Below are 18,053 nucleotides of genomic sequence, written 5' to 3' on the forward strand. Positions count from 1 at the left end.
GGTCAGTAAGACTAGCTATGGGATATGGGTGGTCAGTAAGACTATTTATTGGAAATGGACGGTCAGTAAGACTATCTTGGTGAGAAGGGCGGTCAGTAAGACTATTTATGGGATATGGGCGGTCAGAAAGACTATCTATATGAGAGGGGTGGTCAGTAAGACTAGCTATGGGAGATGAGCGGTCAGTAAGACTATCTATGTAAGATGAGCGGTCAGTAAGACTATCAATGTGAGATGAGCGGTCAGTAAGACTATCTATGGGAGATGAGCGGTCACTAAGACTATCTATGTGATATGGGCGGTCAGTAAGACTATCAATGGGAGATGAGCGGTCAGTAGGACTATTTATGTGAGATGAGCGGTCAGTAGGACTATCTATGGGAAATTGGCGGTCAGTAAGACTATCTATGTGATATGGGAGGTCAGTAAGACTATCAATGGGAGATGAGCGGTCAGTAGGACTATTTATGTGAGATGAGCGGTCAGTAGGACTATCTATGGGAAATTGGCGGTCAGTAAGACAATCAATGGGAGATGAGCGGGCAGTAAGACTATCTATGTGAGATGAGCGGTCAGTAAGACTATTTATGGGATTTGGGCGGTCAGAAAGACTATCTATGTGAGATGGGCGGTCAGTAGGACTATCTATGGGAGATGAGCGGTCAGTAAGACTATCTATGGGAGATGAGCGGTCACTTAGACTATCTATGTGATATGGGCGGTCAGTAAGATAATCAATGGGAGATGAGCGGTCAGTAGGTCTATTTATGTGAGATGAGCGGTCAGTAGGACTATCTATGAGAAATTGGCGGTCAGTAAGACTATCTATGTGATATGGGAGGTCAGTAAGACTATCAATGGGAGATGAGCTGTCAGTAGGACTATTTATGTGAGATGAGCGGTCAGTAGGACTATCTATGGGAAATTGGTGGTCAGTAAGACAATCAATGGGAGATGAGCGGTCAGTAAGACTATCTATGTGAGATGAGTGGTCAGTAGGACTATCTATTGGAGATAGGCGGTCAGTAAGAATGATAGGAGTGAGGCCTCGAATCTTGCTCTCTTTGATCCTCATCAACTCCATATATTTTTATAAGAGGTCAGTGACAAAATGCATGAATGCTGTTCCCATAAAAGTTTTAATAAAAGTCTACAAAACGAATGGTGATATATGAAATACCTATGAGTGGTAAAAAGTGGACCATTTAAAAATAATAAAAACTAACATCAGCAGAACTAAAAATATGTTAACATATTATGAAGATTCGATACACGTTGGCGTAATTTATTTAACATGTATGACAAAAAGAATGTGTTTAACCAAACCAAAAGCCGTCAAATACAAAAACGATTGTTCCTTTGAACAATTATCACAGGGACATTGTGTGTCTACCCGATGAAACCTCGCTGAACAATCGAAGACATATCGACTTCTGATTACAAGTCATTATCATGTAAAGTTAATAAGGACTTTATGATAAAAAAGAGTAAAGAGATATATATTGCTACCAGGATTCTTGGTTCTGTACTTCAAATGCATCGGTATACACAAATCTTATAATTCATATATACCGCTACAGCCGCAATGCACTATTTCTACTATAGTACAGAGCAGGGACGGACTAACTCCCGAGTCGACAACGGGCAACAACGTTCACCGCGCGCGGCTCTCATCCTAGTAACGGACTCAGCACACTCCGTGCCACACAACACGTGTGACCAAGCACGAAACGGTACCCTGTGTCTTGAGGAGCCTCACAATCATTGTATCGATCTCGAGTCTTTAAGGAAATTAGGCGATCAACAGTTGTGGAAAGTCCTTGGATTACGTAACCATTCATTCCTGGTAAAAAGCGTACGTACACATCCGACAATTGTCAGCACCGACAGGACTAGGCATACAGCGTCACACAAGGTAGGATCAAATTATATTACTGAAAAAATGTCTGAATTTTTATCTTAAGATATCAATGTTCAAATAGTTTTATCAGGATTATTTTCCCACTTTTCTTTGCTATCTTTAAAAAATCTTTATTAGCTAGACGAGGATGATAAGTGATTGTTAGAGGGAACTTAACGATGCAAATTGATTAGATTTAGTTGAAGTGGCCAACTGTTATGCCGATGCATCTCTTTGCTAACTTTGTTTATTGTAACTGGTACATTGATCTGATGCTGGTGTTGCAATTCCACCAATGATATCTGTCTGTTGAGAACAATTCCAGTGAAATCCTGTTAATTTGAGGGAGTGATCGAACGTGCTTGGTTGTAATTAAATAGTCAATACAAATTTCCTTGATGGCCTGCTTTCTCGTTCGAGGTGAAAATTATATGAGTGCAAGAACAGATTTAGAATATAACAGTCCGACAATGTTTAAGTATGAAACAGCAAACGATTAACAAATGTATCACTAGGTGAGATTATTTAATCCAAGAAAATCTTTTTTGTGTTTGTAATTTGAAATGCGTTATCTTTACATGTAGTATTAATTTCTTCGTGCCAAAACGTTTATTGCATTCAGGTCTGTAGCGTTCCTCAAGTGTAAATCTAGTCTGGACCAGGCCTATATTCTGGAACTTTCCCAGTTTTTTGTGCGTTTATATATGTTAACATTTCTAGTAGTGAATGAACGAGCACGTGTTTTACCTTAGTGGGGCGAGACCAAACACAATAGAAATGTCTAAAATACACCGGTATACGGGATTCCGCTGTATGGCACTGTGCCTTGCTATTCCGTCCAATAGCCGCACACTTGATAGCTACTGAAACAAACAATAAAATAGGTATTCCTTTTCTTCAACACAAGTGTGGACATACACAGAAATAAACAGCACAATATTGCTTTAACACAATGTACGAAACAACTGGGCCAATAACGTTTGGAGTTTTGTGTACTTCACCACATAAGAACAAAGAAATATATGCAAATATATATAACATGTTAATGTCAATTCATGCTATTTTGCCGTCTGATGTTTTTAAGAGCTTTTGACAACATTAACATTTATTCAAATATATATACATACAAAATGTCGACGACAAGATAATTCGGCGTTTGAAGAGTTTTAATGTTTTGAACAACATTTTAACATAAAAGACTATACACAAAATGTCAACGTCATGTGTTTTGCAACTGTATGTCAACACCATAAGACCAAACAAGAAAACGAGCATAAACCTACCGTTGATTTCGTTAAAATAGACTTAACAAGGCAAAAGCCAAGAGCAACAGAGCCGCAGGAACACTAGAGCTAGAAAATTGGGTTGTTCTTACTGTAAGAAAGGGGGGAACATTCCAGTGTACATTATTTACATTGGGCAGTGTCTCAGGAACGTTTGCAGGTGACTAACAGTGTAATGCAAGACATTGTTCCCAAACATTGTGCTAGAGAACGTGTGTTCCCGGTTACTTTTACAACGTGTTGGTAGGAGCATTGGCACCAACCCTGTACCGTAATTACATATTTTATTGCATATTCGCTCTCCAGCGGATAACTGCAGACAACCTGATTAATGGAATATGCTTGTGGACAAAATCTAACAGGATTTTATGGAATAGTCATGAATTTATAAAACAGATTTGCATATTTGGATGGAGTTAGCTTCGTCTCATGTTAAAGGTGTATGTTTGACATGCATTCGATTAAACTTAGATGCCTTATGATTGATGCCATTGCCTGCGTCTTTCTCACGGGAACATGAATCGAGTCGTTCTGTAGCAGACCTATCAAACCCTATATTCCATTACATGCTCACGTAGCAAGGACAATATCTAGACGATGATGCCATTCTCATTTTGAAACATGTCCAAACATCTTACCCAATCTTTTAATGCCTTCGCTTGGATTTATGCTCGCTCCAGTCGCTAGAGAATATTATGAGCTTCCCATGAAAGACTCATTACTTGATAATTGTATCTGATGTCTGACTAACAAATAAGCAGATATAACGTGACATGGCATTGATAAATCTCACCTTGATGTAACACCTGACCGGTAACGACTAAAATCACTCGGGCGTGTCAACTGTGCACGTGAAAAGCAACATCAGAAGCACGTGTGGTGGTGTAGTTAACGAGCATGCAGGCGCCAGATTCTCTGTGATTCTCAAAAGTATTTCTCAAAGCTGGATAAACTCATTTGTAACACAGAGCCTGTGCACTGATTTGTAACAAAATGTATGTTTTGATAGTCAGATTTCTAGAACGGTGTTAAATTTATAGCATGATTTGTAAAGAAAAACCGTGTACGTGGATAGTCAAAATTGTAGTTCAGTGTTTAATACAAATACTTTCCAATGTGTGTTCAAGATAATTAAAGTGAATTCATGCTTATATAGTAGTTCTCTGTTTTAGAGTTCTTTTTTTTAGATTTCATTACAGTTTCAATGTAATTCTTTGTCAATTTTGTAAACGATATTAAACCCCGTTATGTGAAAGCCATGAAAAAATGCTAGATAAACAAATATTCGAAATGCCTAAATTTGAAATAACACGTCTAATTTTCATGTATATATATTTATATAAGTTTTAATGTTCCTACATGTGCGATGTTCTAGAAAATTTGTTTTTTATTAATCAAAAAAATAATCTTAGCGAGGAATGGAAATTCTGGTTCAGGGATATCAATCCGACTTTGCAGGAAATATTCGAATGAATTCCTCCGTCTTGAAAAAACATGATCATTTTGGCGCGCTCTCGAATAACAGTTTTTATCAGCAAGGCATTGAACTGGCATGCTTACTTTTTCTAGTAAAAGTCTCAATACTAAATATTCACTTCTTATCACCTCAAATTTCTTGCACTTATATTGTCATTTTAAATTAAAATTGCCGAGATATCCTGATATGTGACACACTTTTCTTCTTTAATTGTATCTGACATTGACGTCAAATTTCCTATTTGCGGCCAAAGAGTTATATTTTTAGTATTAATTTCCATCATTTGTTTTCATTTGTCAGATAATAAAAACACTATCAGTATATTGATCTCTGCATACTTCTCGTCTAGAAAACATATGACTTTCATCTGACATCTCGCCGAATGGAGTTCGAGATGAAAACAATATACAAAATTGTATATAACCTCAAACCGTATTTTTTCCTGCCAAAGTTCATTTCTCTTTTCGATAACTTCATTTATATTACATTAAAACAAATGCTTTTTGAAAACACACGGTCTAGCATATGGCTTCCACCCGCTGCTAACACGAGATGATTCAGTGTCCCCGGGGACAACACTAACCACGTTCAATGATAGCTCAATCTATTGGTTTGCTTTTAGCCATAAACTATTATTAAGTATGAACCTGATAAAAATATCGTTTGACTAAACCAACATTATAATTGAACGTTAAGTGATGGGATCATATCCTGTCCATAGAGTATTACAGTACTGCCGTAGCGGGTTGATAAAAGTTACCGAACATACTTCTGAAACAAACTGGTTTGATTTGTAATAAAATGTGGATTCAATATTATCAAATGGCTTCTTTAGCCCTATTCACAGGATTATGTGCGTTTATCTTATTATCTCTTGCCGTGTAACAACTTAACAACGAGACACGTTATACTATCGTGTTTGTCATCAATTATAGCTAGCCCAGGGGGATTGTTAAAATGCAGCATGTTCTTAGTTCCGTAACCACCGTTTCATGACAAAAAGAAAGCTTGCGGTTTTTGTGTTTTGTGTGTTTGTGTATTCACTACAAACATTTATTGCGGAATGAAAGCCCTTTTGAAAACTCTTGATTATGGTATGGGGGGCATTGTACGAAAGATCGATGATGGAGTTGAACCAACAACAGTCTTACGATAAGATCGTGCCAACATGGTGAATTGGTTCGACATATCGGTCTGATATTACATAACACAAACACACGTGTACTAGATATTTGGGACATTGTGTGGTTCGAAAGCGAAGCTGTTCCTATCTGACTTGTTCGTCTTATAACGGAAATAAACTATCTAGATAACAGAGGCGAGATAGTTACCAACAACGACGAAATTTAGCTATAGGAAAGAAACTATCTAAGGACGATATTTAACCAGAAAAACAAGATGTATTTATATAGACGAGAAGGGCGAGTTTTGATAATACGAGCGATACCTATGCATCCCTGTATGCACCTCGTGTTTAACTTGTAAGTTAGATTTAATGCAATCTAAATGCATTATTCGCCGATCAACTTCGAACAGTTTTTTTCTATTTATTTCCTTATAAACAAATATCACAAATGAAATTTTCAGAAATGTAAATTACACTGAATATATTGTTGAAGAAGTTCAATTTATCTGAACAAGAATGAAATTTAAAAAAAAGATTTTACTATTACTTCCTGAAGACAGTACAATTTGTAAGATGTTATTATGTTTTAGTAATCATGCTTTATTGTTTATCAGTTAATTTTCGCTACCATTGTTTCCACGATCGTCTTTGCAATGACATGTTCATGAGAATTTAACTTTGTGAAAAGAAGCAACAGTTGTTCATGCATTACGTGTGACTGAAGAAATATTAGCGATATGATATAAATTACGAGTTTCTCGTACTCGATTTGCTGGCTTACTTACGCCAAAATATAGATCTCGCGAAACTAAAGAGACTTGCAGTAGTTATAACGCTGGTGTAGCTGTTGCTAGTTTCAGTGATTCATTGATGTGTAAGTACGAGACTAGGGATTTACTTAGTAGAACAGCTTATCCTCCATACCGCACGTACATGCCCCCGTGTAAGTCATTTAAAAGCACAAAGGTGAAGGACGGATGAGCATGGTATAGTGTTGGTGAGACTAATTACCTGCCTGTACTCCGCCAAGTGTACAAGGTATACCTACATGCACACAGGTCTTCGTTACACGGCAGGTCTATCATTCGTCATCTAATACAGTCAGTAATTGAAAACATCGACGAAAACGTGTTTCCGACATCAGCAAGGAATGGTTCCTTGGGAATGTCTGAGACTCGAGAAAATCCAAACATGTCATTAACTGTAAGGTATGCGCATCCTTGTCGGTAACATTATAGTTTGTCGGGTCACTACGTAGACATCGCGTGTAGTCGTTGTACTAATGATTGGTCTCTGGTCACAGACGTTTTGAAATATAATATTGCTACATTTTATGACATTTTTAGGTTGAAATGTCTACTACAAAGAAAGCATTTTTGTTATATTTACACATTTTTAAACAAATGAATACCTTTTTCATATATCTATCAATATTTGGGATACATTTTTTTATCAATTACGTTTTATTTCAAAGCCATGTGGTCAATATCCTGAACAGTAATGTATCCCCTCGAATGGGGGTTGGGGAGCTCTCTTTCAACACACTGTATACCGTACACAATACATCTTTGACTTTCACTCTCTTATTTATTTATACTTCCGTTCATAATTATTTTCACCTTTTATTCGACGATTCTTCCACACATAATTATATCACACTTGCTTACACTCTGTGTGGTAGTTAAGCCATTTGAGGAATTTGTGACAAACTTTTTTAATGAGTGATTTTCTTAGATAGGCGATCAGTCTGAAAATCAAATATCGCTGTCAAGTTGTAATGTTGCATGTCTGGTGTTCAGATATTCAGACTTGCCATGTTTTAATCAAGGATAGTTTACACATTCTGCCCTTGGTGTCCTGTATATGCTTCCCTCACACCAGGTTCACTGTCGACCATTTTAAACAAGACATGCGTTGATATTTGAGAACATTGCATGCGTAAGTCAAGTTGTATCCTTTTTAGACAAGTCGAACGGATAGAAGTTGTTGCAATAAACAGACGCTTGACTCTTTTTGCATTTGGTGGTGTAACATACAACACCAGCTGTGGAATCCACATAGATGGCGAACAAAACGAAATCCATACCAGAATTACTGTTGTGGCTGGAACGTTCCTTCTGTTGTCGTTTCTATTTTTTTTTAAAAGATGTTCATTTACTAATTTAAAATAAATGTAAAATAGTGTTACACTGGCATGATTATACAATGTAGTACATTTGTTGCTCTGTTTTGGGGGTAAATTCCACTACTTATTACTGATTTGTATCGTTTATGGTTTACATTTCTATTATTACTATCGATGTGTGTGTACTGTTATACTCCAACTGTCAAAGCTTCCGTCAATGTTCTGGAACTTCGGTAAAAGATACATTTACACTAAACTTGCGATATGGTGACCCTCGTTTCACTTATCACTTCACTTAGCGCAAACAAATTTACAATGTTCCATTTTCCATTCACTAAGACTTTCTTTTAAATTTCTCCATCCATATACTCCAAAAAATCCCCCTCTTTAACACATTATAAATGTATTGCTTCTTTATGCAAGGTTTTCTATATGTAGAAGTTCAAATATTTACAAAGTTTCTCTGATTTACATATAAGAGTAAGGTAGCTTTCTTACAAATTTGCAATTATCATAACAGGTGAACTATTACAAACATATCCTGGATTTATTATGTTTTGATAGAGGAAATATCTTTGATTCAGGACGTTATCAAAAGGATTGAAACATTTGATATTTGATGGAAGATTTGTATGGCTCTAGACCTAAGACGTCGGACACGCGTATGATGCTTATCGGATTATGTTGTTTTCATCGAATCATTTCTACAGTGTAGGACGAACATATTGTCAGAGATGGCCAAGTCCGTGATATGTATCCTCACATCCATATTGCGTATTTACCCAGCCCAGACGTCTGCAGTGCTGTATATACGGAACCTGTTATATCAAGCTGACACAGAAATTGCTCTGACAGTACACAACCTCATTCATAAAAAAAGAATTTTATTCAAATTGTTTAAATTTGTGTGACATTTGAAAGTAAATTAACACTGCGTCAATAGTTTTTGTGGCACACAGACCTGGGTCAATTTTCGGATCTGGTATATACCAAAATCCGCGTGTGTCAGCCTATCAACTAAATGTTGTTAACGAGTTGTCAAAACGTCATTTAACAGTCAAAGTCTCAAATAATGTACGGTATCACGAAAACCCAAAAGTCGAAAATGAATACAGAGGACCAACTCAAAGTAGTTCGAAATGTCAGTTGTTTTCACAACACCATACCACTACATTCACCGTTGGTGTCGGAAGCATGTTCATGCCTTGTCCGTGTTATTATGAGTCGACACTTTGGCATATATTCTGTTCTGATTAACTGATACTCTTCCTCATATGAAAAAAAAGTTTAATTCACGTTATTAAATAAACGGTTTAAATAATGTGCGGGTATTTTTTTTTACATGCATAACAAAAATCGTAAACAAACCTGGAATCCATTTAACATGTTTATAATTGGACGGTCGCCATATTATATTGATTCTTCAACTCATATTCAGGACACAGACCAAACCTTTTGGTTAGAGTCAGTCCGATTGCAGTAAATACACCTAAAACCAAGGAAATGTATATCAGACATTTATTTCTGATCCAGTCCAATACATTAAAAACATACCATGATTACTAACACTTATGCATTAACACAACGAAAACTGTCTGAATATAGTTTTAGCTGGGTTTATATAGGCTGTTTCGTAAATAACTCTCTAAGTAAGACAATATTCCTTCTGCACTAGAATAGATAGACCACTTAATAAAATCTGTGATGTGTGTGTAGTATTATTATTGTCGGAACCTATTTTCTTGGGATGGGATAAACATACGACTCCACAAAGTAACATTTTTGGTTGTTTTGTCAATGGATATTTTCATCATATTTTTGAAAGTTTCGCGTCATGACACATTTCGGAAAGCAAATACTGATATGGACAACGATGATTTGGCTAACGTGTATACATGTTTAAAGGCTTTCACATCGCAATCATTGTCATTGTCATGGAGTATTATCCTGTACCTAACAGAAGATGTACATGTCCGCAGCCAGTGCTTATCCGGTATTCTCGTTTCTTCTTGTGATTTATGTGTTCAATTATGTATATCTGTATGTATCTTCTAGGCTTCCTCATTGATACTGGTATATCAAAAACAGAAACAAAAGACCTCTATACACCAGATATATGTAGTGGTTCTCCAATCATCGGACTGTCCACCCGAAACATTATAAATATGAAGTGTAGAAAAGAGAGCATTTTTGAGACTAAGATGAGTACTCTTCATATGTTTTTTTCCCATTTAAGCATAAACGTTTTTGCGACTGAGATGGATTAGACAAACGACAGTTGATTACAAACCGGATGTTATGGCAAGTCGATTTTAAGATGTCAGAAAGAGGACTATTTGCTTTTGCTGTGGGAGAAACGGGATGGAAAGTTCCTTTTCCTTAACCTTATATTTGAACAATGAAATGCTTAATTTAATCACAATATCTATTGTCTTTAAGATTTTTTATTTGCAATACCGAGTTTTCAACGTTTTGGTAACACATTATTTTTTCATGGCTCATTTTAGAACAGTCAAAATCCTTTCCCCTCGTTGCTTGGGAAGGTGAAAAACAGCTGTAGTTTATTCTCGTATGTGAACGTAGTGGTATATCGTTTTACTTTTGTTTGTTTGTTGACGTTGTGATATGTTTTGTCCTTTTATTTTGAAGGTAGGGTATTTTTATTTTCATTTTTACCTTTTCGATTTCCCCACTTTATAATATGACGTAGATAGTTTGCTCTATTACATCACAGGACATGGGTTGAGATCATTATTTATGCACCTACGAACACAAATTACAAAAAAAAGACTGTCTAAGCTCTTAATAATGTCTTAAATGATCACACGTCTGATGTTGAAAAGGAGTTGCATAATTGTCCATCACAATTTTCTCGCAGTTTTCGCGTTCTTTAATCAATCAAATGTGTGGGAGGCGCAGGAGAAAATTACCCCACTATTTATATATGACATTTTGATTGGTTTAGTTGTCTGACACGTCATAATGAACTGTCGAGTGTTACGCTACGACCTGTACACCTGTACCGATCATACATCTGATGACAGGTAGGCTCTCTCTTAATCAATTTACTGAAAAACAATACAAGTTATAGAAGAGAACGCAGCGATATGGATTGAACACGTGCTACTGACACAACGGCATATGTTACGCGTTTAAGTGTGAAATTGCGAGAGACCCCTTCCGACAATTGAGTAATGCGGTAACGCACGTGCTTGTGTGTTAATGTACGTTCGTCATATATCGGGTAGGCATCATTTACACACCAACTAATCAACGGACAAACATTTAAAAACTTTTGTCGACTTCTTCTTGCTTTTCCTCAAAAGACTTATAGCTTCACCAGAAAATATCAGAATTTGATATTTTGAACGTGTTATAAGTACTTGCGTTGACATTTTGTTGTCAGCGTAATACTTAAATGGCATGGCAAAACATAAATGATACCGTTTAAACTACTCTATGTTTTTATTGTTTCGCTGCCCATGGTTGTGTTAACCAATTAGCACCATTGCCAGTAACACGGGTGAAGGTGAGCTGTGATTTATATTTCACATCATGAGATAGCGTTGCTTTCGCTGTCCGATCCCTAAAACAAAGGTGAACATTCCAGCTATGCTATGTTCCGTAGTTACTGGACCCGTAAGTTTTTGAACGTTATGATTAACAATCTGAGAATTAAAAGACTTAACATTACCAGTGATTTTCGTTAACGAGTAAAAGGATTTTTATTGATACCAATATAAAGAATGCAATTTAACGATTGCACCTAGTTTTTATAAGTTAAAGGGGAAAACAAATTATACAATTCTTGTTTCAGGCTATTCAAAATGTTCGTTGCATGAATTGCTAATTAAACTTCAATATGCATAAAAGATATTGTTTAAATAAAAGACTTTTTACCAGACTATTAGGACAGAATTAAAATTGAAATTGAACAATCACGACATTATCAATTTAAGACGAGTAACCCAAATTGTTTCTTCCTTATTTAAAAAAAACTTAAGCAACAATTTCAAAACACAAATAGTTAAACAATAAAATATATAATAATGACATATTTTTTTTACCATATTTAGATCCAAAACTGAGCAATGTTTTGAAAAGGGTAATTGTCCTTTGATAGTGTGAAACTTGGTATATTTTACCTACTATTTTTTTTAAAATCATGAAGTCATTTCATTTTTGAATTCTTAATCCTATTTTCTTTATCGTGAAACCCTAATGGGTCAATTTTAGAAACCTTATCTAAAGTGTGTTTAATGTTAATATCTGTTGTAGACATTGGAAACCTCTCACAAAAGCATGGGTTTATTTGTTGTCAGAATCACGATGATAAAAAAAACTTGATTTGAGACAAAATGACACAATTCAAAACGTTTAACAAGATGACGTCATTAAACAATGCTTCATGATTTGCCGTCATCGCCTGTGCAAATAGATTTTCAGCATTCATAAAAAAAATCGAAGGTATTAAAGTCAACTTGTATTTTTATCATATATGTCTGAAAGGTAAGGTTTTCAACAGATAGAATCATCTTCACAAAAAAATGTTTTATGTGTAATTGCAGCACCGCTATTGACAGTAGCCAACCATTACGACTGTGAAATATATTTCGATTAAGATGTTGAAACTTCAATTCCTTCTAATCCACACAAGGAAATGTTCCTTTTTGTCATAATAAATCAACAATTTTCTTCCTGTTTTATTTACGAAGCTTTGTTGGGTTTCGTTATTTGTTTATACAAGCTGTTTTGTTTATTTATGTTATGTCACAAGTGTGCCGCACGGGAAAAACTGGATAGTGCAAATTGTTATAAATACTGTACGAAATCAATAAGTAAGACGGGCGCCAGTGGGAAGCTAATTCAGCCAGCAAGCTGTTACGTCGTCCTGTCAATACACGGGTTTGCCTAGACACCGCTAAACTAGCATCATAAAACAATTTATTTTATTGAATCTCGGTCGAAAACCATTTAGTCCTTGGCTAATTACCTCAAAAACGTCCCATGACGTTTTCCCGACTCACCGTCCATGACATAACGTTAATAAGCCAATTTGATGAAATTTTTACTCTACACATGTCATCGAATGTGGTCGCACGGTTTGATAGTTTAACAGTCATCAAGTCCATGTCTGTATCATGTTGTGGATATATTCTGCACTTAATGGAAAATCAGTATATTGTCATCCATTATCACTGGTAGAACAGTATCCACATTTAGTGCACGCTTGTTCTGCAAGTCTGTTGTATGTTGTTTTGCCTATCATTTCGTGACATGGACGACTTTTGTAACGTGTTCTTCCGTTTCACTTTATGACATATTCGACCCTGAACTTTGTTACCTTGCTTTACGTTTAACTTCCTGGCACGCTCAATCCTGACAATGATACAAGCGTGTGTACTTTACACATTCCCTTACGCCCTATTCTCTGTGCTAATTTTAGAGGACAGGATGCTAGCATTATGATTTCCATCTGATAACCATCGCAACCTCCGCTATAAAGTGCAACAAAATGTCATAATATCAATCAGGTCCAGTCATTTATATTAAACTCGTTCAAAATTTACATAGATATGACAAAGGCAGATTTGTGATGCAGCAATTTGTAATGATTGCCATCGCGAGAGTTGTCGGTCTATCAACATCACAGGGTGGTACTCTCCGACCCCGCGATAGTATCGACAAACACACCACAACATTTCAAACGCTAGTAGGTACTGCTTGTTTTATTTGGAACATGAAAGCATCCGAAAACGCAGTAAGGTTGAACGGGTCAAAAAAAGGCTATGCTTCGAAACCTGCTAAACCAATAATCTGCATCTTTGTAATAGTTTGAACATGTGACTGTTACCACACTGTTTTGTCATACTATATGGAAGCTGTGTAGATTTCCTATGGACTTCATGTCTGACTGATTCTCTGTCTTCATTTTATAGACAATTATTTTGCATGTTTTGTTCGTTATTTGATACCGTTATAGATTTTATGTCCCCTCCCCCCTATTTCCATAGTTAAAATTGTGTGCGCTAAAACTGAGGTCCTTGGTGTCTTTTATAGAAAAAAATCCTTATGAATTCAAAAACGGTTTGGGAATAAGAAACGTGTGTAAACCTATGAACAAACTAAGCTCTTATAATTACGAAAGAAAAACAAATATGTCTCCGGTCTTGTACACTTATAAAGATTATTGTTATAATGAAACAGACAGTAATGATACATTTTCTTGCATTTATGATAATTGTCTCGGGGAAAGTGCAGTGTTATATCTATTTTTGCTGAGGCATCTAGTACCTATGTCGGCGAGACGGCAATAGGCATCAAGTTTGTTTTATTACCACGGTGCCACTTGGGAGGTTAAAGTGAGCTTTTCATTGGCCGCACGATGACCCGTCCGCTATCATCCGGTCTGTCCAGTTTACTGCACGGATCACGCGCAAAACTTATTAGTGTTTATGCCCCCATGAACCACCGGACCTAGAGGACCTAAGGAATTGCCATTTTCATAAAGAATTTCATTGTCCGTTATCACAAGCAACAGATGTGGGACGGGTTTTTTTCAGGGGTAACCAAATCAACTGCAGAACATTATTTCTCGGAATCCTAAAACCCCATCGGAACGTTAATGTTGGGGAGGTTTGCCTTGTTGATTAGCCCCAGATCCCTCCTGCTGATGATGGAGGTTCGGATCGTCATACAGGTTTACCTAGAGGATGTGTTACATGTGTAATTAAGCTACTTCCCTCCCATCGCTAATCATGTTATCATTTCTACCCACGCGCACACATAGCTCTGTCGGCCCCCGACCACGCCGTAGATCGGTTGAGCAAATGCAATGCATTAACTATAGAGCGAGGCAGACAAGCGTCATCATGTAAATGATGACTTTCCTATTAATTTGATTTTTTTTTTAAACTTGTTAAATAACCTGAATGTGACAGACTACATTTATAAGCAGAAGGTATTTTTAATGTAAAAAAAAAAGAAGAAAAAAAAGCAGTTGATGCAGAGTTCGCCATACTGAGAAAGTGCATTCAATCAATATGAAACGCTTATCACAGTAAATTAACATGTTTTTATTTATTACGATGATATAGAATTAAATTTATTCAACATTTGAATAAAACCAATTCAGATCGAAACTACAAACTTGAATATATCTTGGGTATATTGCATCGTTATCGCTATCAGAAAAGTAAATAATCCCGAAGTCTATGAATTTTTTTGGGGTTTCTCACCTTTTGCGATTGAGAATGAAATATTCCACTTGTTTTTCAATTCTTACATTGTTATATTTCATTGTCGGAAAATACAAACAAATTGAATATAAACAACATTTCAAAAATACCTGTCAAGAAAAACTTAGCTCACGATGTCAACGCAGGATGAAAGTTATTACTGATTTATGTAAGTAATTTAAATGGAGAAATTTACATTGAGATTGAATTAATCTTTCGTGACTTTTTCCAGGGCTGATAAAAGAATTATGAAGATTAATTTGATATTTCGATATCAATCGCGAAAATGAGAGCTAAATGTAATTATGGGGATTTCGACATACTATGCGAGTGTCTATAGTAACGATACACTGTGCAGGGACCGAAAGGCGTTCTTCACTCTAAAGCCCTAGGCTTAGTCAGCTGTACGAGGCATGCTACGTACTGATGCTTTAAAGCTCAAATAGAAATAGGTTGAAATAGATTTAAAACCGGCGTTGATTTTTAACACCCTTCCTTTGGTTCGTAGTTCGAAGATATTCAGTTAAAATTAGCCGTGTTTACTTCATGTATTTGTGGTGAACTATTTTGATAAGCCTTATCAAATTCCGGATTTCGGTGTTTAACAAGCATAACTATATCATAGCCGAAAATTAAGTTGTCTTTACATTTTAAGATATTACATGTTTCCAGTTTAAATAAATATTTTCCTCGGCTTTTGTGTTTATTAAGGGATATAATATACAAATTGAAACATCCGCTGTTAGATCGCCCTGTTCTATGTTTATGTAAATAATATTCATAAATAACAACACGTGTCTCACAGTATCTTCAATAATTATGTTAATTATAAACATCAATAGAGAAAATAAAACCAATAAAGGGCTACATTTAAAAAAATAATCATTTGAAAGGTACCTAAACATCAATGTAGAAATATTTCAAAACGTTCCACACATCCATTTGGAAATATTTAAAACCCTATGACACATAAAAAAAAGTGTTTAAACCCTATGACACATATACTACACATGAATGTAGAAAGACATTTTTTGAATACGAAACCCTAATTTAGAAATATATATCAATACATGCACTTCATTAACATTGAATTACAGTGTATATTAAACCGTTCGTCTCAGTAAAGGGCCACGGTGGCCAAGTGGTCAATGCGTGTGACATTCTGCTACCACTAGCCCTCCACCACTGGATCGCGGGTTCAAGGCCTACGTGGGGCAGTCGCCAGGTACTGGCCGTAGGTCGCTGGTTTTTCTCCTAGGACTTCGGCTTTCCTCCACCAACAAAACCTGGTACGTCCTTAAATGACCATAGCTATTAATAGGACGTAAAACACAAACAGACTAGATATATGAAACATACGTCACATCATGTAGATGCAGTAAGCTTATTTTTATCGCATTTCGCGTCTCAGATATCGCACTACATTATGATTGCAGTCAATTTCTGCTACAATTCAACATTCAACCAATTCGTCCAATTCACAAAACTTTTAAATTCAATAATGAACTAAAGTTTGAGTACGTTAATTTTTTAGTGCGCTGAAAGAATGCTGTAGTAAATAAGTAAACAATGACGTAAATAAATGTTGTGTTTCCACAGCTAAAGATACATATTTGTTTGGTACTCGATCTGTTAAACAATCATTCACGTGAGCATCAATTAAGAGTCGTGTGTACGCTTAAGATTTTCCAGGCCATTTACTAAAAATATCTGCCAATGAAATGAAACTGGCTTTTAACAGTGCTGTAATAAAAAAAAATGTAATTCGTTTATTACAGTGCATTCTGAACATGTTGACAATCCTTTTGGTATAGGAAGTTAGTAGGCATGAATTCCAGGATCATGGCGTATTTTGTAAAAGTTGTTAGTATGATAACAGTAATGTATTTAGGGGTCGTAAGGTGATACTATCACTGCTCTTCATTATTCTCCGGCCTTTTTGCTAGTACGTCGAATAGAATTTATCCAATATCACATTAGGAAAAGGAATCATCACTCGATAAATCAGGGATAGGGAACTTTATGCTACATGGAAAAGTTTCAACGAAAATTCACAAGATTGCGTTCGATAGGCTAGATAAGGATCTGATTTATCTTTTGATAATGTCATTTTTGCGGTAGGTTTATATTTCACTTTTCGGCAAATTTAGTACATTTTGTGGCAGATTTATATTGAGGTACATGTAGGTATATTGTTCGATGCATGTACAAAACATTTTGTTATAGATGTAATATACAATGTATGACGCTAAATTTCGTAAGGGGAGACGAGGTGAATGATTTTGAATTGGAGGAGTTCAAATGTGTCTGCATGGGTGAGTGAGTTATGTTTTATCAATTGATTCCCAAACATATCTTACCAGATGTCTGATATAAAATCAATAAATACAAAAATAAAATTTGAGGCCAAAATATGTGGTTGTTGCGCGCCCAAACTTATCGAACATAGTCGATACTCATAAGTCATGTCTCCGGAGTCTGTGATTACAACCATCATGGTACTAATTACATTCCTATAGGGTATACCAACCTGCAGTAGCAGACTGACCACTGATCTGTGGTAAAAGACTGCAGACCCTTAACTAGTGCATGTCCCGTCATGTATTTGTGTTCGGTAATCACGTTCTCGTCTTCAGTCTGGGGATCACACGTAAAGCCCGCGACCAAACACAATCGCGTGTGATTTCGAATACAGGGATACAATAATTAGTCAATAACACGAATATCAAGTCGTCAGCGTGAACTGTGTGTTTGACATAGTGATCTGCATCTCAGACACGCTTTTAAAAATGTCCGTGAATTATTTTGACAACAAGTGTCTTTAGTTGCCTCTAATAGAAAAGCACCGTTTCACATAAACCGGTCGCCCTTCAGCTTTGATAGATGGATGTGTGTGGCGCTAAA

At 36.1% G+C, this 18,053-nt stretch overlaps 1 protein-coding gene across 1 annotated transcript in view; it reads left to right on the top strand.

The window, feature by feature from the left end:
* The first annotated feature begins 1,641 nt into the window (after positions 1-1,641).
* The window catches only part of LOC110449673 (glutamate receptor ionotropic, NMDA 2B-like), an 83,093-nt gene continuing 66,681 nt past the window's right edge, over positions 1,642-18,053 (top strand). The window contains exon 1 of the mRNA XM_021496684.1: positions 1,642-1,915. The gene's annotated coding sequence lies outside the window, so the exon portion shown is untranslated. The remainder of the gene's footprint in view (positions 1,916-18,053) is intronic.

The sequence above is a fragment of the Mizuhopecten yessoensis genome, unplaced genomic scaffold (assembly GCF_002113885.1).
Source record: "Mizuhopecten yessoensis strain PY_sf001 unplaced genomic scaffold, ASM211388v2 scaffold4775, whole genome shotgun sequence".
Taxonomy (NCBI): Eukaryota; Metazoa; Mollusca; class Bivalvia; order Pectinida; family Pectinidae; genus Mizuhopecten; species Mizuhopecten yessoensis.